At 48.0% G+C, this 21,738-nt stretch overlaps 15 non-coding genes across 15 annotated transcripts; all 15 read left to right on the forward strand.

Moving 5' to 3' along the window:
- The first annotated feature begins 773 nt into the window (after window positions 1–773).
- On the forward strand, window positions 774–964 carry LOC142711721 (U2 spliceosomal RNA). The gene has a single exon (XR_012870075.1). It is a non-coding gene; the product is annotated as a U2 spliceosomal RNA (small nuclear RNA).
- A 1,288-nt stretch (window positions 965–2,252) lies between these two features.
- On the forward strand, window positions 2,253–2,443 carry LOC142711722 (U2 spliceosomal RNA). Its single transcript, XR_012870076.1, has one exon. It is a non-coding gene; the product is annotated as a U2 spliceosomal RNA (small nuclear RNA).
- Window positions 2,444–3,711: 1,268 nt separating this feature from the next.
- Window positions 3,712–3,902, forward strand: LOC142711623 (U2 spliceosomal RNA). Its single transcript, XR_012869986.1, has one exon. It is a non-coding gene; the product is annotated as a U2 spliceosomal RNA (small nuclear RNA).
- A 1,292-nt stretch (window positions 3,903–5,194) lies between these two features.
- LOC142711723 (U2 spliceosomal RNA) lies at window positions 5,195–5,385 on the forward strand. Its single transcript, XR_012870077.1, has one exon. It is a non-coding gene; the product is annotated as a U2 spliceosomal RNA (small nuclear RNA).
- A 1,292-nt stretch (window positions 5,386–6,677) lies between these two features.
- LOC142711724 (U2 spliceosomal RNA) lies at window positions 6,678–6,868 on the forward strand. The gene has a single exon (XR_012870078.1). It is a non-coding gene; the product is annotated as a U2 spliceosomal RNA (small nuclear RNA).
- A 1,264-nt stretch (window positions 6,869–8,132) lies between these two features.
- Window positions 8,133–8,323, forward strand: LOC142711725 (U2 spliceosomal RNA). Its single transcript, XR_012870079.1, has one exon. It is a non-coding gene; the product is annotated as a U2 spliceosomal RNA (small nuclear RNA).
- Window positions 8,324–9,619: 1,296 nt separating this feature from the next.
- LOC142711728 (U2 spliceosomal RNA) lies at window positions 9,620–9,810 on the forward strand. The gene has a single exon (XR_012870081.1). It is a non-coding gene; the product is annotated as a U2 spliceosomal RNA (small nuclear RNA).
- Window positions 9,811–11,098: 1,288 nt separating this feature from the next.
- LOC142711729 (U2 spliceosomal RNA) lies at window positions 11,099–11,289 on the forward strand. The gene has a single exon (XR_012870082.1). It is a non-coding gene; the product is annotated as a U2 spliceosomal RNA (small nuclear RNA).
- Window positions 11,290–12,577: 1,288 nt separating this feature from the next.
- On the forward strand, window positions 12,578–12,768 carry LOC142711730 (U2 spliceosomal RNA). Its single transcript, XR_012870083.1, has one exon. It is a non-coding gene; the product is annotated as a U2 spliceosomal RNA (small nuclear RNA).
- Window positions 12,769–14,197: 1,429 nt separating this feature from the next.
- LOC142711731 (U2 spliceosomal RNA) lies at window positions 14,198–14,388 on the forward strand. The gene has a single exon (XR_012870084.1). It is a non-coding gene; the product is annotated as a U2 spliceosomal RNA (small nuclear RNA).
- A 1,280-nt stretch (window positions 14,389–15,668) lies between these two features.
- On the forward strand, window positions 15,669–15,859 carry LOC142711732 (U2 spliceosomal RNA). Its single transcript, XR_012870085.1, has one exon. It is a non-coding gene; the product is annotated as a U2 spliceosomal RNA (small nuclear RNA).
- A 1,292-nt stretch (window positions 15,860–17,151) lies between these two features.
- On the forward strand, window positions 17,152–17,342 carry LOC142711733 (U2 spliceosomal RNA). Its single transcript, XR_012870086.1, has one exon. It is a non-coding gene; the product is annotated as a U2 spliceosomal RNA (small nuclear RNA).
- Window positions 17,343–18,614: 1,272 nt separating this feature from the next.
- On the forward strand, window positions 18,615–18,805 carry LOC142711734 (U2 spliceosomal RNA). The gene has a single exon (XR_012870087.1). It is a non-coding gene; the product is annotated as a U2 spliceosomal RNA (small nuclear RNA).
- A 1,284-nt stretch (window positions 18,806–20,089) lies between these two features.
- Window positions 20,090–20,280, forward strand: LOC142711735 (U2 spliceosomal RNA). The gene has a single exon (XR_012870088.1). It is a non-coding gene; the product is annotated as a U2 spliceosomal RNA (small nuclear RNA).
- A 1,272-nt stretch (window positions 20,281–21,552) lies between these two features.
- Window positions 21,553–21,738, forward strand: LOC142711741 (U2 spliceosomal RNA; the record flags this gene model as incomplete). Its single annotated transcript, XR_012870093.1, has 1 exon — window positions 21,553–21,738. It is a non-coding gene; the product is annotated as a U2 spliceosomal RNA (small nuclear RNA).

A 21,738-nucleotide genomic window follows, 5' to 3' on the forward strand; every position in this document is an offset into this window, starting at 1 on the left:
GTTGCAACAAAGCCTTGCTTGCCTACAAAGAGAGCAGCAATTTGGATTTGTTACTATGTTACCTAGAAGAATAACAAACTGTGCAAGGATGGAGGTTGTAGGAGCAAGGAGAAGTTGTCTGTAAAGTTGGTGGATGCCTATTTTCCATTTTGCAGTCCCTTGTCTCCCTCTTGTGGCCTCCTGGAGGCAACTAGCTGTGCAAAAAAAAGACAGCCTGGCGGCCGGCTGTTGCAGTGTTGCCCTCTCAGGCAACACTGAGTGACTGACTGAGCCTCACCGTCTTATATAAAGTTCAGACGGAACTTTGCACGTGTCATAGTGGAGCCCTCAGGATTCCAGAGCCAGCTTTCTGACATCATAATGGGGCCTCAGAGATAAAAGCCTGGGCCCAGGCAGTGTTGGTCAGTGCTGCTCAGCAGGCAGCACTGGACTGGACTGGATTACAGCTGATACAAGGTGTGAAGGAACAAGGGGTGGCTGTGGGCATGCACTTGCTGCCGCTGCCAGTGTTTATCTGCATGGCAGCAGGGCATTTGGGCGTTGCCAGGAAGGCGTTTTTATGTAGATTCCTCCTCTTTCAGCACTGCATTGTGGTGCAAGCAAAAGAAGCAAATCCTGTCTGGCTTCCTCTCCGGCCTTTATTCACCTCCCGTGTAGCTGTGAGTGTGTGAGCCTGCAGGGCCCCATGGAATTGCCTAGAAGTAGGCTGAATCGCTGCAAGGGCTGAACAGCAGTATCGGGCAGGCTCGGGCAACGCGCGGCCCGTTCGGGTTATCGCTTCTCGGCCTTTTGGCTAAGATCAAGTGTAGTATCTGTTCTTATCAGTTTAATATCTGATACGTCCCCTATCTGGGGACCATATATTAAATGGATTTTTAGAACAGGGAGATGGAAATAGAGCTTGCTCTGTCCACTCCACGCATTGACCTGGTATTGCAGTATTTCCAGGACCGGTGCACCCTTTCCTTATGTGTTGACTAAAAGCAGATTCCAAAAGTGTTTTTTGTCTTTGCTATTGTTTCTGTCTTTCTGAAGGGATCTCCCCTTTTAATCCCATTATTTCAACACCTGTTGGACAATGCATGAGTGATAATGAGCTCATTGATTAAATGCAATTAATGAATAGATTGCCACCTCTTGTTGTGTGTCGTCTGTGTTTCTGTGTTTCCGGCATTTCACATTGGAACACCTCATTCACCTTCCTTGTCTTCTCTCCGCCCTCCCTTTTAGGTAAGTTAAAGAGCTGCACCTGAGCCAGCCACTGATTGATTGATTGATTGATTGATTGATTGATTGATTGATTGATTGATTGATGCAGCACAACAGTCAAATAGTGGAGTGGAGTAGGGGAACAGCAAACAGCCAATAAAGCAGCCCGCCCGCTCGCCTGCCCGCCACAATGGACCTACCTGTGTACACTAGATGGATGTGATGGAATGTACTGTCGTCCCTACATTTCAAGAAGAAGTAAGAATTGCAGTTGCAACAAAGCCTTGCTTGCCTACAAAGAGAGCAGCAATTTGGATTTGTTACTATGTTACCTAGAAGAATAACAAACTGTGCAAGGATGGAGGTTGTAGGAGCAAGGAGAAGTTGTCTGTAAAGTTGGTGGATGCCTATTTTCCATTTTGCAGTCCCTTGTCTCCCTCTTGTGGCCTCCTGGAGGCAACTAGCTGTGCAAAAAGAAGACAGCCTGGCGGCCGGCTGTTGCAGTGTTGCCCTCTCAGGCAACACTGAGTGACTGACTGAGCCTCACCGTCTTATATAAAGTTCAGACGGAACTTTGCACGTGTCATAGTGGAGCCCTCAGGATTCCAGAGCCAGCTTTCTGACATCATAATGGGGCCTCAGAGATAAAAGCCTGGGCCCAGGCAGTGTTGGTCAGTGCTGCTCAGCAGGCAGCACTGGACTGGACTGGATTACAGCTGATACAAGGTGTGAAGGAACAAGGGGTGGCTGTGGGCATGCACTTGCTGCCGCTGCCAGTGTTTATCTGCATGGCAGCAGGGCATTTGGGCGTTGCCAGGAAGGCGTTTTTATGTAGATTCCTCCTCTTTCAGCACTGCATTGTGGTGCAAGCAAAAGAAGCAAATCCTGTCTGGCTTCCTCTCCGGCCTTTATTCACCTCCCGTGTAGCTGTGAGTGTGTGAGCCTGCAGGGCCCCATGGAATTGCCTAGAAGTAGGCTGAATCGCTGCAAGGGCTGAACAGCAGTATCGGGCAGGCTCGGGCAACGCGCGGCCCGTTCGGGTTATCGCTTCTCGGCCTTTTGGCTAAGATCAAGTGTAGTATCTGTTCTTATCAGTTTAATATCTGATACGTCCCCTATCTGGGGACCATATATTAAATGGATTTTTAGAACAGGGAGATGGAAATAGAGCTTGCTCTGTCCACTCCACGCATTGACCTGGTATTGCAGTATTTCCAGGACCGGTGCACCCTTTCCTTATGTGTTGACTAAAAGCAGATTCCAAAAGTGTTTTTTGTCTTTGCTATTGTTTCTGTCTTTCTGAAGGGATCTCCCCTTTTAATCCCATTATTTCAACACCTGTTGGACAATGCATGAGTGATAATGAGCTCATTGATTAAATGCAATTAATGAATAGATTGCCACCTCTTGTTGTGTGTCGTCTGTGTTTCTGTGTTTCCGGCATTTCACATTGGAACACCTCATTCACCTTCCTTGTCTTCTCTCCGCCCTCCCTTTTAGGTAAGTTAAAGAGCTGCACCTGAGCCAGCCACTGATTGATTGATTGATTGATTGATTGATTGATGCAGCACAACAGTCAAATAGTGGAGTGGAGTAGGGGAACAGCAAACAGCCAATAAAGCAGCCCGCCCGCTCGCCTGCCCGCCACAATGGACCTACCTGTGTACACTAGATGGATGTGATGGAATGTACTGTCGTCCCTACATTTCAAGAAGAAGTAAGAATTGCAGTTGCAACAAAGCCTTGCTTGCCTACAAAGAGAGCAGCAATTTGGATTTGTTACTATGTTACCTAGAAGAATAACAAACTGTGCAAGGATGGAGGTTGTAGGAGCAAGGAGAAGTTGTCTGTAAAGTTGGTGGATGCCTATTTTCCATTTTGCAGTCCCTTGTCTCCCTCTTGTGGCCTCCTGGAGGCAACTAGCTGTGCAAAAAAAAGACAGCCTGGCGGCCGGCTGTTGCAGTGTTGCCCTCTCAGGCAACACTGAGTGACTGACTGAGCCTCACCGTCTTATATAAAGTTCAGACGGAACTTTGCACGTGTCATAGTGGAGCCCTCAGGATTCCAGAGCCAGCTTTCTGACATCATAATGGGGCCTCAGAGATAAAAGCCTGGGCCAAGGCAGTGTTGGTCAGTGCTGCTCAGCAGGCAGCACTGGACTGGACTGGATTACAGCTGATACAAGGTGTGAAGGAACAAGGGGTGGCTGTGGGCATGCACTTGCTGCCGCTGCCAGTGTTTATCTGCATGGCAGCAGGGCATTTGGGCGTTGCCAGGAAGGCGTTTTTATGTAGATTCCTCCTCTTTCAGCACTGCATTGTGGTGCAAGCAAAAGAAGCAAATCCTGTCTGGCTTCCTCTCCGGCCTTTATTCACCTCCCGTGTAGCTGTGAGTGTGTGAGCCTGCAGGGCCCCATGGAATTGCCTAGAAGTAGGCTGAATCGCTGCAAGGGCTGAACAGCAGTATCGGGCAGGCTCGGGCAACGCGCGGCCCGTTCGGGTTATCGCTTCTCGGCCTTTTGGCTAAGATCAAGTGTAGTATCTGTTCTTATCAGTTTAATATCTGATATGTCCCCTATCTGGGGACCATATATTAAATGGATTTTTAGAACAGGGAGATGGAAATAGAGCTTGCTCTGTCCACTCCACGCATTGACCTGGTATTGCAGTATTTCCAGGACCGGTGCACCCTTTCCTTATGTGTTGACTAAAAGCAGATTCCAAAAGTGTTTTTTGTCTTTGCTATTGTTTCTGTCTTTCTGAAGGGATCTCCCCTTTTAATCCCATTATTTCAACACCTGTTGGACAATGCATGAGTGATAATGAGCTCATTGATTAAATGCAATTAATGAATAGATTGCCACCTCTTGTTGTGTGTCGTCTGTGTTTCTGTGTTTCCGGCATTTCACATTGGAACACCTCATTCACCTTCCTTGTCTTCTCTCCGCCCTCCCTTTTAGGTAAGTTAAAGAGCTGCACCTGAGCCAGCCACTGATTGATTGATTGATTGATTGATTGATTGATTGATTGATTGATTGATTGATTGATGCAGCACAACAGTCAAATAGTGGAGTGGAGTAGGGGAACAGCAAACAGCCAATAAAGCAGCCCGCCCGCTCGCCTGCCCGCCACAATGGACCTACCTGTGTACACTAGATGGATGTGATGGAATGTACTGTCGTCCCTACATTTCAAGAAGAAGTAAGAATTGCAGTTGCAACAAAGCCTTGCTTGCCTACAAAGAGAGCAGCAATTTGGATTTGTTACTATGTTACCTAGAAGAATAACAAACTGTGCAAGGATGGAGGTTGTAGGAGCAAGGAGAAGTTGTCTGTAAAGTTGGTGGATGCCTATTTTCCATTTTGCAGTCCCTTGTCTCCCTCTTGTGGCCTCCTGGAGGCAACTAGCTGTGCAAAAAAAAGACAGCCTGGCGGCCGGCTGTTGCAGTGTTGCCCTCTCAGGCAACACTGAGTGACTGACTGAGCCTCACCGTCTTATATAAAGTTCAGACGGAACTTTGCACGTGTCATAGTGGAGCCCTCAGGATTCCAGAGCCAGCTTTCTGACATCATAATGGGGCCTCAGAGATAAAAGCCTGGGCCCAGGCAGTGTTGGTCAGTGCTGCTCAGCAGGCAGCACTGGACTGGACTGGATTACAGCTGATACAAGGTGTGAAGGAACAAGGGGTGGCTGTGGGCATGCACTTGCTGCCGCTGCCAGTGTTTATCTGCATGGCAGCAGGGCATTTGGGCGTTGCCAGGAAGGCGTTTTTATGTAGATTCCTCCTCTTTCAGCACTGCATTGTGGTGCAAGCAAAAGAAGCAAATCCTGTCTGGCTTCCTCTCCGGCCTTTATTCACCTCCCGTGTAGCTGTGAGTGTGTGAGCCTGCAGGGCCCCATGGAATTGCCTAGAAGTAGGCTGAATCGCTGCAAGGGCTGAACAGCAGTATCGGGCAGGCTCGGGCAACGCGCGGCCCGTTCGGGTTATCGCTTCTCGGCCTTTTGGCTAAGATCAAGTGTAGTATCTGTTCTTATCAGTTTAATATCTGATACGTCCCCTATCTGGGGACCATATATTAAATGGATTTTTAGAACAGGGAGATGGAAATAGAGCTTGCTCTGTCCACTCCACGCATTGACCTGGTATTGCAGTATTTCCAGGACCGGTGCACCCTTTCCTTATGTGTTGACTAAAAGCAGATTCCAAAAGTGTTTTTTGTCTTTGCTATTGTTTCTGTCTTTCTGAAGGGATCTCCCCTTTTAATCCCATTATTTCAACACCTGTTGGACAATGCATGAGTGATAATGAGCTCATTGATTAAATGCAATTAATGAATAGATTGCCACCTCTTGTTGTGTGTCGTCTGTGTTTCTGTGTTTCCGGCATTTCACATTGGAACACCTCATTCACCTTCCTTGTCTTCTCTCCGCCCTCCCTTTTAGGTAAGTTAAAGAGCTGCACCTGAGCCAGCCACTGATTGATTGATTGATTGATTGATTGATTGATTGATTGATTGATTGATTGATTGATGCAGCACAACAGTCAAATAGTGGAGTGGAGTAGGGGAACAGCAAACAGCCAATAAAGCAGCCCGCCCGCTCGCCTGCCCGCCACAATGGACCTACCTGTGTACACTAGATGGATGTGATGGAATGTACTGTCGTCCCTACATTTCAAGAAGAAGTAAGAATTGCAGTTGCAACAAAGCCTTGCTTGCCTACAAAGAGAGCAGCAATTTGGATTTGTTACTATGTTACCTAGAAGAATAACAAACTGTGCAAGGATGGAGGTTGTAGGAGCAAGGAGAAGTTGTCTGTAAAGTTGGTGGATGCCTATTTTCCATTTTGCAGTCCCTTGTCTCCCTCTTGTGGCCTCCTGGAGGCAACTAGCTGTGCAAAAAAAAGACAGCCTGGCGGCCGGCTGTTGCAGTGTTGCCCTCTCAGGCAACACTGAGTGACTGACTGAGCCTCACCGTCTTATATAAAGTTCAGACGGAACTTTGCACGTGTCATAGTGGAGCCCTCAGGATTCCAGAGCCAGCTTTCTGACATCATAATGGGGCCTCAGAGATAAAAGCCTGGGCCCAGGCAGTGTTGGTCAGTGCTGCTCAGCAGGCAGCACTGGACTGGACTGGATTACAGCTGATACAAGGTGTGAAGGAACAAGGGGTGGCTGTGGGCATGCACTTGCTGCCGCTGCCAGTGTTTATCTGCATGGCAGCAGGGCATTTGGGCGTTGCCAGGAAGGCGTTTTTATGTAGATTCCTCCTCTTTCAGCACTGCATTGTGGTGCAAGCAAAAGAAGCAAATCCTGTCTGGCTTCCTCTCCGGCCTTTATTCACCTCCCGTGTAGCTGTGAGTGTGTGAGCCTGCAGGGCCCCATGGAATTGCCTAGAAGTAGGCTGAATCGCTGCAAGGGCTGAACAGCAGTATCGGGCAGGCTCGGGCAACGCGCGGCCCGTTCGGGTTATCGCTTCTCGGCCTTTTGGCTAAGATCAAGTGTAGTATCTGTTCTTATCAGTTTAATATCTGATACGTCCCCTATCTGGGGACCATATATTAAATGGATTTTTAGAACAGGGAGATGGAAATAGAGCTTGCTCTGTCCACTCCACGCATTGACCTGGTATTGCAGTATTTCCAGGACCGGTGCACCCTTTCCTTATGTGTTGACTAAAAGCAGATTCCAAAAGTGTTTTTTGTCTTTGCTATTGTTTCTGTCTTTCTGAAGGGATCTCCCCTTTTAATCCCATTATTTCAACACCTGTTGGACAATGCATGAGTGATAATGAGCTCATTGATTAAATGCAATTAATGAATAGATTGCCACCTCTTGTTGTGTGTCGTCTGTGTTTCTGTGTTTCCGGCATTTCACATTGGAACACCTCATTCACCTTCCTTGTCTTCTCTCCGCCCTCCCTTTTAGGTAAGTTAAAGAGCTGCACCTGAGCCAGCCACTGATTGATTGATTGATTGATTGATTGATGCAGCACAACAGTCAAATAGTGGAGTGGAGTAGGGGAACAGCAAACAGCCAATAAAGCAGCCCGCCCGCTCGCCTGCCCGCCACAATGGACCTACCTGTGTACACTAGATGGATGTGATGGAATGTACTGTCGTCCCTACATTTCAAGAAGAAGTAAGAATTGCAGTTGCAACAAAGCCTTGCTTGCCTACAAAGAGAGCAGCAATTTGGATTTGTTACTATGTTACCTAGAAGAATAACAAACTGTGCAAGGATGGAGGTTGTAGGAGCAAGGAGAAGTTGTCTGTAAAGTTGGTGGATGCCTATTTTCCATTTTGCAGTCCCTTGTCTCCCTCTTGTGGCCTCCTGGAGGCAACTAGCTGTGCAAAAAAAAGACAGCCTGGCGGCCGGCTGTTGCAGTGTTGCCCTCTCAGGCAACACTGAGTGACTGACTGAGCCTCACCGTCTTATATAAAGTTCAGACGGAACTTTGCACGTGTCATAGTGGAGCCCTCAGGATTCCAGAGCCAGCTTTCTGACATCATAATGGGGCCTCAGAGATAAAAGCCTGGGCCCAGGCAGTGTTGGTCAGTGCTGCTCAGCAGGCAGCACTGGACTGGACTGGATTACAGCTGATACAAGGTGTGAAGGAACAAGGGGTGGCTGTGGGCATGCACTTGCTGCCGCTGCCAGTGTTTATCTGCATGGCAGCAGGGCATTTGGGCGTTGCCAGGAAGGCGTTTTTATGTAGATTCCTCCTCTTTCAGCACTGCATTGTGGTGCAAGCAAAAGAAGCAAATCCTGTCTGGCTTCCTCTCCGGCCTTTATTCACCTCCCGTGTAGCTGTGAGTGTGTGAGCCTGCAGGGCCCCATGGAATTGCCTAGAAGTAGGCTGAATCGCTGCAAGGGCTGAACAGCAGTATCGGGCAGGCTCGGGCAACGCGCGGCCCGTTCGGGTTATCGCTTCTCGGCCTTTTGGCTAAGATCAAGTGTAGTATCTGTTCTTATCAGTTTAATATCTGATACGTCCCCTATCTGGGGACCATATATTAAATGGATTTTTAGAACAGGGAGATGGAAATAGAGCTTGCTCTGTCCACTCCACGCATTGACCTGGTATTGCAGTATTTCCAGGACCGGTGCACCCTTTCCTTATGTGTTGACTAAAAGCAGATTCCAAAAGTGTTTTTTGTCTTTGCTATTGTTTCTGTCTTTCTGAAGGGATCTCCCCTTTTAATCCCATTATTTCAACACCTGTTGGACAATGCATGAGTGATAATGAGCTCATTGATTAAATGCAATTAATGAATAGATTGCCACCTCTTGTTGTGTGTCGTCTGTGTTTCTGTGTTTCCGGCATTTCACATTGGAACACCTCATTCACCTTCCTTGTCTTCTCTCCGCCCTCCCTTTTAGGTAAGTTAAAGAGCTGCACCTGAGCCAGCCACTGATTGATTGATTGATTGATTGATTGATTGATTGATTGATTGATTGATTGATTGATTGATGCAGCACAACAGTCAAATAGTGGAGTGGAGTAGGGGAACAGCAAACAGCCAATAAAGCAGCCCGCCCGCTCGCCTGCCCGCCACAATGGACCTACCTGTGTACACTAGATGGATGTGATGGAATGTACTGTCGTCCCTACATTTCAAGAAGAAGTAAGAATTGCAGTTGCAACAAAGCCTTGCTTGCCTACAAAGAGAGCAGCAATTTGGATTTGTTACTATGTTACCTAGAAGAATAACAAACTGTGCAAGGATGGAGGTTGTAGGAGCAAGGAGAAGTTGTCTGTAAAGTTGGTGGATGCCTATTTTCCATTTTGCAGTCCCTTGTCTCCCTCTTGTGGCCTCCTGGAGGCAACTAGCTGTGCAAAAAAAAGACAGCCTGGCGGCCGGCTGTTGCAGTGTTGCCCTCTCAGGCAACACTGAGTGACTGACTGAGCCTCACCGTCTTATATAAAGTTCAGACGGAACTTTGCACGTGTCATAGTGGAGCCCTCAGGATTCCAGAGCCAGCTTTCTGACATCATAATGGGGCCTCAGAGATAAAAGCCTGGGCCCAGGCAGTGTTGGTCAGTGCTGCTCAGCAGGCAGCACTGGACTGGACTGGATTACAGCTGATACAAGGTGTGAAGGAACAAGGGGTGGCTGTGGGCATGCACTTGCTGCCGCTGCCAGTGTTTATCTGCATGGCAGCAGGGCATTTGGGCGTTGCCAGGAAGGCGTTTTTATGTAGATTCCTCCTCTTTCAGCACTGCATTGTGGTGCAAGCAAAAGAAGCAAATCCTGTCTGGCTTCCTCTCCGGCCTTTATTCACCTCCCGTGTAGCTGTGAGTGTGTGAGCCTGCAGGGCCCCATGGAATTGCCTAGAAGTAGGCTGAATCGCTGCAAGGGCTGAACAGCAGTATCGGGCAGGCTCGGGCAACGCGCGGCCCGTTCGGGTTATCGCTTCTCGGCCTTTTGGCTAAGATCAAGTGTAGTATCTGTTCTTATCAGTTTAATATCTGATACGTCCCCTATCTGGGGACCATATATTAAATGGATTTTTAGAACAGGGAGATGGAAATAGAGCTTGCTCTGTCCACTCCACGCATTGACCTGGTATTGCAGTATTTCCAGGACCGGTGCACCCTTTCCTTATGTGTTGACTAAAAGCAGATTCCAAAAGTGTTTTTTGTCTTTGCTATTGTTTCTGTCTTTCTGAAGGGATCTCCCCTTTTAATCCCATTATTTCAACACCTGTTGGACAATGCATGAGTGATAATGAGCTCATTGATTAAATGCAATTAATGAATAGATTGCCACCTCTTGTTGTGTGTCGTCTGTGTTTCTGTGTTTCCGGCATTTCACATTGGAACACCTCATTCACCTTCCTTGTCTTCTCTCCGCCCTCCCTTTTAGGTAAGTTAAAGAGCTGCACCTGAGCCAGCCACTGATTGATTGATTGATTGATTGATTGATTGATTGATTGATTGATTGATTGATGCAGCACAACAGTCAAATAGTGGAGTGGAGTAGGGGAACAGCAAACAGCCAATAAAGCAGCCCGCCCGCTCGCCTGCCCGCCACAATGGACCTACCTGTGTACACTAGATGGATGTGATGGAATGTACTGTCGTCCCTACATTTCAAGAAGAAGTAAGAATTGCAGTTGCAACAAAGCCTTGCTTGCCTACAAAGAGAGCAGCAATTTGGATTTGTTACTATGTTACCTAGAAGAATAACAAACTGTGCAAGGATGGAGGTTGTAGGAGCAAGGAGAAGTTGTCTGTAAAGTTGGTGGATGCCTATTTTCCATTTTGCAGTCCCTTGTCTCCCTCTTGTGGCCTCCTGGAGGCAACTAGCTGTGCAAAAAAAAGACAGCCTGGCGGCCGGCTGTTGCAGTGTTGCCCTCTCAGGCAACACTGAGTGACTGACTGAGCCTCACCGTCTTATATAAAGTTCAGACGGAACTTTGCACGTGTCATAGTGGAGCCCTCAGGATTCCAGAGCCAGCTTTCTGACATCATAATGGGGCCTCAGAGATAAAAGCCTGGGCCCAGGCAGTGTTGGTCAGTGCTGCTCAGCAGGCAGCACTGGACTGGACTGGATTACAGCTGATACAAGGTGTGAAGGAACAAGGGGTGGCTGTGGGCATGCACTTGCTGCCGCTGCCAGTGTTTATCTGCATGGCAGCAGGGCATTTGGGCGTTGCCAGGAAGGCGTTTTTATGTAGATTCCTCCTCTTTCAGCACTGCATTGTGGTGCAAGCAAAAGAAGCAAATCCTGTCTGGCTTCCTCTCCGGCCTTTATTCACCTCCCGTGTAGCTGTGAGTGTGTGAGCCTGCAGGGCCCCATGGAATTGCCTAGAAGTAGGCTGAATCGCTGCAAGGGCTGAACAGCAGTATCGGGCAGGCTCGGGCAACGCGCGGCCCGTTCGGGTTATCGCTTCTCGGCCTTTTGGCTAAGATCAAGTGTAGTATCTGTTCTTATCAGTTTAATATCTGATACGTCCCCTATCTGGGGACCATATATTAAATGGATTTTTAGAACAGGGAGATGGAAATAGAGCTTGCTCTGTCCACTCCACGCATTGACCTGGTATTGCAGTATTTCCAGGACCGGTGCACCCTTTCCTTATGTGTTGACTAAAAGCAGATTCCAAAAGTGTTTTTTGTCTTTGCTATTGTTTCTGTCTTTCTGAAGGGATCTCCCCTTTTAATCCCATTATTTCAACACCTGTTGGACAATGCATGAGTGATAATGAGCTCATTGATTAAATGCAATTAATGAATAGATTGCCACCTCTTGTTGTGTGTCGTCTGTGTTTCTGTGTTTCCGGCATTTCACATTGGAACACCTCATTCACCTTCCTTGTCTTCTCTCCGCCCTCCCTTTTAGGTAAGTTAAAGAGCTGCACCTGAGCCAGCCACTGATTGATTGATTGATTGATTGATTGATTGATTGATTGATTGATTGATTGATGCAGCACAACAGTCAAATAGTGGAGTGGAGTAGGGGAACAGCAAACAGCCAATAAAGCAGCCCGCCCGCTCGCCTGCCCGCCACAATGGACCTACCTGTGTACACTAGATGGATGTGATGGAATGTACTGTCGTCCCTACATTTCAAGAAGAAGTAAGAATTGCAGTTGCAACAAAGCCTTGCTTGCCTACAAAGAGAGCAGCAATTTGGATTTGTTACTATGTTACCTAGAAGAATAACAAACTGTGCAAGGATGGAGGTTGTAGGAGCAAGGAGAAGTTGTCTGTAAAGTTGGTGGATGCCTATTTTCCATTTTGCAGTCCCTTGTCTCCCTCTTGTGGCCTCCTGGAGGCAACTAGCTGTGCAAAAAAAAGACAGCCTGGCGGCCGGCTGTTGCAGTGTTGCCCTCTCAGGCAACACTGAGTGACTGACTGAGCCTCACCGTCTTATATAAAGTTCAGATGGAACTTTGCACGTGTCATAGTGGAGCCCTCAGGATTCCAGAGCCAGCTTTCTGACATCATAATGGGGCCTCAGAGATAAAAGCCTGGGCCCAGGCAGTGTTGGTCAGTGCTGCTCAGCAGGCAGCACTGGACTGGACTGGATTACAGCTGATACAAGGTGTGAAGGAACAAGGGGTGGCTGTGGGCATGCACTTGCTGCCGCTGCCAGTGTTTATCTGCATGGCAGCAGGGCATTTGGGCGTTGCCAGGAAGGCGTTTTTATGTAGATTCCTCCTCTTTCAGCACTGCATTGTGGTGCAAGCAAAAGAAGCAAATCCTGTCTGGCTTCCTCTCCGGCCTTTATTCACCTCCCGTGTAGCTGTGAGTGTGTGAGCCTGCAGGGCCCCATGGAATTGCCTAGAAGTAGGCTGAATCGCTGCAAGGGCTGAACAGCAGTATCGGGCAGGCTCGGGCAACGCGCGGCCCGTTCGGGTTATCGCTTCTCGGCCTTTTGGCTAAGATCAAGTGTAGTATCTGTTCTTATCAGTTTAATATCTGATACGTCCCCTATCTGGGGACCATATATTAAATGGATTTTTAGAACAGGGAGATGGAAATAGAGCTTGCTCTGTCCACTCCACGCATTGACCTGGTATTGCAGTATTTCCAGGACCGGTGCACCCTTTCCTTATGTGTTGACTAAAAGCAGATTCCAAAAGTGTTTTTTGTCTTTGCTATTGTTTCTGTCTTTCTGAAGGGATCTCCCCTTTTAATCCCATTATTTCAACACCTGTTGGACAATGCATGAGTGATAATGAGCTCATTGATTAAATGCAATTAATGAATAGATTGCCACCTCTTGTTGTGTGTCGTCTGTGTTTCTGTGTTTCCGGCATTTCACATTGGAACACCTCATTCACCTTCCTTGTCTTCTCTCCGCCCTCCCTTTTAGGTAAGTTAAAGAGCTGCACCTGAGCCAGCCACTGATTGATTGATTGATTGATTGATTGATTGATTGATTGATTGATTGATGCAGCACAACAGTCAAATAGTGGAGTGGAGTAGGGGAACAGCAAACAGCCAATAAAGCAGCCCGCCCGCTCGCCTGCCCGCCACAATGGACCTACCTGTGTACACTAGATGGATGTGATGGAATGTACTGTCGTCCCTACATTTCAAGAAGAAGTAAGAATTGCAGTTGCAACAAAGCCTTGCTTGCCTACAAAGAGAGCAGCAATTTGGATTTGTTACTATGTTACCTAGAAGAATAACAAACTGTGCAAGGATGGAGGTTGTAGGAGCAAGGAGAAGTTGTCTGTAAAGTTGGTGGATGCCTATTTTCCATTTTGCAGTCCCTTGTCTCCCTCTTGTGGCCTCCTGGAGGCAACTAGCTGTGCAAAAAAAAGACAGCCTGGCGGCCGGCTGTTGCAGTGTTGCCCTCTCAGGCAAGGAGAAGTTGTCTGTAAAGTTGGTGGATGCCTATTTTCCATTTTGCAGTCCCTTGTCTCCCTCTTGTGGCCTCCTGGAGGCAACTAGCTGTGCAAAAAAAAGACAGCCTGGCGGCCGGCTGTTGCAGTGTTGCCCTCTCAGGCAACACTGAGTGACTGACTGAGCCTCACCGTCTTATATAAAGTTCAGACGGAACTTTGCACGTGTCATAGTGGAGCCCTCAGGATTCCAGAGCCAGCTTTCTGACATCATAATGGGGCCTCAGAGATAAAAGCCTGGGCCCAGGCAGTGTTGGTCAGTGCTGCTCAGCAGGCAGCACTGGACTGGACTGGATTACAGCTGATACAAGGTGTGAAGGAACAAGGGGTGGCTGTGGGCATGCACTTGCTGCCGCTGCCAGTGTTTATCTGCATGGCAGCAGGGCATTTGGGCGTTGCCAGGAAGGCGTTTTTATGTAGATTCCTCCTCTTTCAGCACTGCATTGTGGTGCAAGCAAAAGAAGCAAATCCTGTCTGGCTTCCTCTCCGGCCTTTATTCACCTCCCGTGTAGCTGTGAGTGTGTGAGCCTGCAGGGCCCCATGGAATTGCCTAGAAGTAGGCTGAATCGCTGCAAGGGCTGAACAGCAGTATCGGGCAGGCTCGGGCAACGCGCGGCCCGTTCGGGTTATCGCTTCTCGGCCTTTTGGCTAAGATCAAGTGTAGTATCTGTTCTTATCAGTTTAATATCTGATACGTCCCCTATCTGGGGACCATATATTAAATGGATTTTTAGAACAGGGAGATGGAAATAGAGCTTGCTCTGTCCACTCCACGCATTGACCTGGTATTGCAGTATTTCCAGGACCGGTGCACCCTTTCCTTATGTGTTGACTAAAAGCAGATTCCAAAAGTGTTTTTTGTCTTTGCTATTGTTTCTGTCTTTCTGAAGGGATCTCCCCTTTTAATCCCATTATTTCAACACCTGTTGGACAATGCATGAGTGATAATGAGCTCATTGATTAAATGCAATTAATGAATAGATTGCCACCTCTTGTTGTGTGTCGTCTGTGTTTCTGTGTTTCCGGCATTTCACATTGGAACACCTCATTCACCTTCCTTGTCTTCTCTCCGCCCTCCCTTTTAGGTAAGTTAAAGAGCTGCACCTGAGCCAGCCACTGATTGATTGATTGATTGATTGATTGATTGATTGATTGATGCAGCACAACAGTCAAATAGTGGAGTGGAGTAGGGGAACGAACAGCAAACAGCCAATAAAGCAGCCCGCCCGCTCGCCTGCCCGCCACAATGGACCTACCTGTGTACACTAGATGGATGTGATGGAATGTACTGTCGTCCCTACATTTCAAGAAGAAGTAAGAATTGCAGTTGCAACAAAGCCTTGCTTGCCTACAAAGAGAGCAGCAATTTGGATTTGTTACTATGTTACCTAGAAGAATAACAAACTGTGCAAGGATGGAGGTTGTAGGAGCAAGGAGAAGTTGTCTGTAAAGTTGGTGGATGCCTATTTTCCATTTTGCAGTCCCTTGTCTCCCTCTTGTGGCCTCCTGGAGGCAACTAGCTGTGCAAAAAAAAGACAGCCTGGCGGCCGGCTGTTGCAGTGTTGCCCTCTCAGGCAACACTGAGTGACTGACTGAGCCTCACCGTCTTATATAAAGTTCAGACGGAACTTTGCACGTGTCATAGTGGAGCCCTCAGGATTCCAGAGCCAGCTTTCTGACATCATAATGGGGCCTCAGAGATAAAAGCCTGGGCCCAGGCAGTGTTGGTCAGTGCTGCTCAGCAGGCAGCACTGGACTGGACTGGATTACAGCTGATACAAGGTGTGAAGGAACAAGGGGTGGCTGTGGGCATGCACTTGCTGCCGCTGCCAGTGTTTATCTGCATGGCAGCAGGGCATTTGGGCGTTGCCAGGAAGGCGTTTTTATGTAGATTCCTCCTCTTTCAGCACTGCATTGTGGTGCAAGCAAAAGAAGCAAATCCTGTCTGGCTTCCTCTCCGGCCTTTATTCACCTCCCGTGTAGCTGTGAGTGTGTGAGCCTGCAGGGCCCCATGGAATTGCCTAGAAGTAGGCTGAATCGCTGCAAGGGCTGAACAGCAGTATCGGGCAGGCTCGGGCAACGCGCGGCCCGTTCGGGTTATCGCTTCTCGGCCTTTTGGCTAAGATCAAGTGTAGTATCTGTTCTTATCAGTTTAATATCTGATACGTCCCCTATCTGGGGACCATATATTAAATGGATTTTTAGAACAGGGAGATGGAAATAGAGCTTGCTCTGTCCACTCCACGCATTGACCTGGTATTGCAGTATTTCCAGGACCGGTGCACCCTTTCCTTATGTGTTGACTAAAAGCAGATTCCAAAAGTGTTTTTTGTCTTTGCTATTGTTTCTGTCTTTCTGAAGGGATCTCCCCTTTTAATCCCATTATTTCAACACCTGTTGGACAATGCATGAGTGATAATGAGCTCATTGATTAAATGCAATTAATGAATAGATTGCCACCTCTTGTTGTGTGTCGTCTGTGTTTCTGTGTTTCCGGCATTTCACATTGGAACACCTCATTCACCTTCCTTGTCTTCTCTCCGCCCTCCCTTTTAGGTAAGTTAAAGAGCTGCACCTGAGCCAGCCACTGATTGATTGATTGATTGATTGATTGATTGATTGATTGATTGATTGATTGATTGATGCAGCACAACAGTCAAATAGTGGAGTGGAGTAGGGGAACAGCAAACAGCCAATAAAGCAGCCCGCCCGCTCGCCTGCCCGCCACAATGGACCTACCTGTGTACACTAGATGGATGTGATGGAATGTACTGTCGTCCCTACATTTCAAGAAGAAGTAAGAATTGCAGTTGCAACAAAGCCTTGCTTGCCTACAAAGAGAGCAGCAATTTGGATTTGTTACTATGTTACCTAGAAGAATAACAAACTGTGCAAGGATGGAGGTTGTAGGAGCAAGGAGAAGTTGTCTGTAAAGTTGGTGGATGCCTATTTTCCATTTTGCAGTCCCTTGTCTCCCTCTTGTGGCCTCCTGGAGGCAACTAGCTGTGCAAAAAAAAGACAGCCTGGCGGCCGGCTGTTGCAGTGTTGCCCTCTCAGGCAACACTGAGTGACTGACTGAGCCTCACCGTCTTATATAAAGTTCAGACGGAACTTTGCACGTGTCATAGTGGAGCCCTCAGGATTCCAGAGCCAGCTTTCTGACATCATAATGGGGCCTCAGAGATAAAAGCCTGGGCCCAGGCAGTGTTGGTCAGTGCTGCTCAGCAGGCAGCACTGGACTGGACTGGATTACAGCTGATACAAGGTGTGAAGGAACAAGGGGTGGCTGTGGGCATGCACTTGCTGCCGCTGCCAGTGTTTATCTGCATGGCAGCAGGGCATTTGGGCGTTGCCAGGAAGGCGTTTTTATGTAGATTCCTCCTCTTTCAGCACTGCATTGTGGTGCAAGCAAAAGAAGCAAATCCTGTCTGGCTTCCTCTCCGGCCTTTATTCACCTCCCGTGTAGCTGTGAGTGTGTGAGCCTGCAGGGCCCCATGGAATTGCCTAGAAGTAGGCTGAATCGCTGCAAGGGCTGAACAGCAGTATCGGGCAGGCTCGGGCAACGCGCGGCCCGTTCGGGTTATCGCTTCTCGGCCTTTTGGCTAAGATCAAGTGTAGTATCTGTTCTTATCAGTTTAATATCTGATACGTCCCCTATCTGGGGACCATATATTAAATGGATTTTTAGAACAGGGAGATGGAAATAGAGCTTGCTCTGTCCACTCCACGCATTGACCTGGTATTGCAGTATTTCCAGGACCGGTGCACCCTTTCCTTATGTGTTGACTAAAAGCAGATTCCAAAAGTGTTTTTTGTCTTTGCTATTGTTTCTGTCTTTCTGAAGGGATCTCCCCTTTTAATCCCATTATTTCAACACCTGTTGGACAATGCATGAGTGATAATGAGCTCATTGATTAAATGCAATTAATGAATAGATTGCCACCTCTTGTTGTGTGTCGTCTGTGTTTCTGTGTTTCCGGCATTTCACATTGGAACACCTCATTCACCTTCCTTGTCTTCTCTCCGCCCTCCCTTTTAGGTAAGTTAAAGAGCTGCACCTGAGCCAGCCACTGATTGATTGATTGATTGATTGATTGATTGATTGATGCAGCACAACAGTCAAATAGTGGAGTGGAGTAGGGGAACAGCAAACAGCCAATAAAGCAGCCCGCCCGCTCGCCTGCCCGCCACAATGGACCTACCTGTGTACACTAGATGGATGTGATGGAATGTACTGTCGTCCCTACATTTCAAGAAGAAGTAAGAATTGCAGTTGCAACAAAGCCTTGCTTGCCTACAAAGAGAGCAGCAATTTGGATTTGTTACTATGTTACCTAGAAGAATAACAAACTGTGCAAGGATGGAGGTTGTAGGAGCAAGGAGAAGTTGTCTGTAAAGTTGGTGGATGCCTATTTTCCATTTTGCAGTCCCTTGTCTCCCTCTTGTGGCCTCCTGGAGGCAACTAGCTGTGCAAAAAAAAGACAGCCTGGCGGCCGGCTGTTGCAGTGTTGCCCTCTCAGGCAACACTGAGTGACTGACTGAGCCTCACCGTCTTATATAAAGTTCAGACGGAACTTTGCACGTGTCATAGTGGAGCCCTCAGGATTCCAGAGCCAGCTTTCTGACATCATAATGGGGCCTCAGAGATAAAAGCCTGGGCCCAGGCAGTGTTGGTCAGTGCTGCTCAGCAGGCAGCACTGGACTGGACTGGATTACAGCTGATACAAGGTGTGAAGGAACAAGGGGTGGCTGTGGGCATGCACTTGCTGCCGCTGCCAGTGTTTATCTGCATGGCAGCAGGGCATTTGGGCGTTGCCAGGAAGGCGTTTTTATGTAGATTCCTCCTCTTTCAGCACTGCATTGTGGTGCAAGCAAAAGAAGCAAATCCTGTCTGGCTTCCTCTCCGGCCTTTATTCACCTCCCGTGTAGCTGTGAGTGTGTGAGCCTGCAGGGCCCCATGGAATTGCCTAGAAGTAGGCTGAATCGCTGCAAGGGCTGAACAGCAGTATCGGGCAGGCTCGGGCAACGCGCGGCCCGTTCGGGTTATCGCTTCTCGGCCTTTTGGCTAAGATCAAGTGTAGTATCTGTTCTTATCAGTTTAATATCTGATACGTCCCCTATCTGGGGACCATATATTAAATGGATTTTTAGAACAGGGAGATGGAAATAGAGCTTGCTCTGTCCACTCCACGCATTGACCTGGTATTGCAGTATTTCCAGGACCGGTGCACCCTTTCCTTATGTGTTGACTAAAAGCAGATTCCAAAAGTGTTTTTTGTCTTTGCTATTGTTTCTGTCTTTCTGAAGGGATCTCCCCTTTTAATCCCATTATTTCAACACCTGTTGGACAATGCATGAGTGATAATGAGCTCATTGATTAAATGCAATTAATGAATAGATTGCCACCTCTTGTTGTGTGTCGTCTGTGTTTCTGTGTTTCCGGCATTTCACATTGGAACACCTCATTCACCTTCCTTGTCTTCTCTCCGCCCTCCCTTTTAGGTAAGTTAAAGAGCTGCACCTGAGCCAGCCACTGATTGATTGATTGATTGATTGATTGATTGATTGATTGATTGATTGATGCAGCACAACAGTCAAATAGTGGAGTGGAGTAGGGGAACAGCAAACAGCCAATAAAGCAGCCCGCCCGCTCGCCTGCCCGCCACAATGGACCTACCTGTGTACACTAGATGGATGTGATGGAATGTACTGTCGTCCCTACATTTCAAGAAGAAGTAAGAATTGCAGTTGCAACAAAGCCTTGCTTGCCTACAAAGAGAGCAGCAATTTGGATTTGTTACTATGTTACCTAGAAGAATAACAAACTGTGCAAGGATGGAGGTTGTAGGAGCAAGGAGAAGTTGTCTGTAAAGTTGGTGGATGCCTATTTTCCATTTTGCAGTCCCTTGTCTCCCTCTTGTGGCCTCCTGGAGGCAACTAGCTGTGCAAAAAAAAGACAGCCTGGCGGCCGGCTGTTGCAGTGTTGCCCTCTCAGGCAACACTGAGTGACTGACTGAGCCTCACCGTCTTATATAAAGTTCAGACGGAACTTTGCACGTGTCATAGTGGAGCCCTCAGGATTCCAGAGCCAGCTTTCTGACATCATAATGGGGCCTCAGAGATAAAAGCCTGGGCCCAGGCAGTGTTGGTCAGTGCTGCTCAGCAGGCAGCACTGGACTGGACTGGATTACAGCTGATACAAGGTGTGAAGGAACAAGGGGTGGCTGTGGGCATGCACTTGCTGCCGCTGCCAGTGTTTATCTGCATGGCAGCAGGGCATTTGGGCGTTGCCAGGAAGGCGTTTTTATGTAGATTCCTCCTCTTTCAGCACTGCATTGTGGTGCAAGCAAAAGAAGCAAATCCTGTCTGGCTTCCTCTCCGGCCTTTATTCACCTCCCGTGTAGCTGTGAGTGTGTGAGCCTGCAGGGCCCCATGGAATTGCCTAGAAGTAGGCTGAATCGCTGCAAGGGCTGAACAGCAGTATCGGGCAGGCTCGGGCAACGCGCGGCCCGTTCGGGTTATCGCTTCTCGGCCTTTTGGCTAAGATCAAGTGTAGTATCTGTTCTTATCAGTTTAATATCTGATACGTCCCCTATCTGGGGACCATATATTAAATGGATTTTTAGAACAGGGAGATGGAAATAGAGCTTGCTCTGTCCACTCCACGCATTGACCTGGTATTGCAGTATTTCCAGGACCGGTGCACCCTTTCCTTATGTGTTGACTAAAAGCAGATTCCAAAAGTGTTTTTTGTCTTTGCTATTGTTTCTGTCTTTCTGAAGGGATCTCCCCTTTTAATCCCATTATTTCAACACCTGTTGGACAATGCATGAGTGATAATGAGCTCATTGATTAAATGCAATTAATGAATAGATTGCCACCTCTTGTTGTGTGTCGTCTGTGTTTCTGTGTTTCCGGCATTTCACATTGGAACACCTCATTCACCTTCCTTGTCTTCTCTCCGCCCTCCCTTTTAGGTAAGTTAAAGAGCTGCACCTGAGCCAGCCACTGATTGATTGATTGATTGATTGATTGATTGATTGATGCAGCACAACAGTCAAATAGTGGAGTGGAGTAGGGGAACAGCAAACAGCCAATAAAGCAGCCCGCCCGCTCGCCTGCCCGCCACAATGGACCTACCTGTGTACACTAGATGGATGTGATGGAATGTACTGTCGTCCCTACATTTCAAGAAGAAGTAAGAATTGCAGTTGCAACAAAGCCTTGCTTGCCTACAAAGAGAGCAGCAATTTGGATTTGTTACTATGTTACCTAGAAGAATAACAAACTGTGCAAGGATGGAGGTTGTAGGAGCAAGGAGAAGTTGTCTGTAAAGTTGGTGGATGCCTATTTTCCATTTTGCAGTCCCTTGTCTCCCTCTTGTGGCCTCCTGGAGGCAACTAGCTGTGCAAAAAAAAGACAGCCTGGCGGCCGGCTGTTGCAGTGTTGCCCTCTCAGGCAACACTGAGTGACTGACTGAGCCTCACCGTCTTATATAAAGTTCAGACGGAACTTTGCACGTGTCATAGTGGAGCCCTCAGGATTCCAGAGCCAGCTTTCTGACATCATAATGGGGCCTCAGAGATAAAAGCCTGGGCCCAGGCAGTGTTGGTCAGTGCTGCTCAGCAGGCAGCACTGGACTGGACTGGATTACAGCTGATACAAGGTGTGAAGGAACAAGGGGTGGCTGTGGGCATGCACTTGCTGCCGCTGCCAGTGTTTATCTGCATGGCAGCAGGGCATTTGGGCGTTGCCAGGAAGGCGTTTTTATGTAGATTCCTCCTCTTTCAGCACTGCATTGTGGTGCAAGCAAAAGAAGCAAATCCTGTCTGGCTTCCTCTCCGGCCTTTATTCACCTCCCGTGTAGCTGTGAGTGTGTGAGCCTGCAGGGCCCCATGGAATTGCCTAGAAGTAGGCTGAATCGCTGCAAGGGCTGAACAGCAGTATCGGGCAGGCTCGGGCAACGCGCGGCCCGTTCGGGTTATCGCTTCTCGGCCTTTTGGCTAAGATCAAGTGTAGTATCTGTTCTTATCAGTTTAATATCTGATACGTCCCCTATCTGGGGACCATATATTAAATGGATTTTTAGAACAGGGAGATGGAAATAGAGCTTGCTCTGTCCACTCCACGCATTGACCTGGTATTGCAGTATTTCCAGGACCGGTGCAC

Source organism: Rhinoderma darwinii, unplaced genomic scaffold (assembly GCF_050947455.1).
Source record: "Rhinoderma darwinii isolate aRhiDar2 unplaced genomic scaffold, aRhiDar2.hap1 Scaffold_431, whole genome shotgun sequence".
In the NCBI taxonomy this organism is placed as follows: Eukaryota; Metazoa; Chordata; class Amphibia; order Anura; family Rhinodermatidae; genus Rhinoderma; species Rhinoderma darwinii.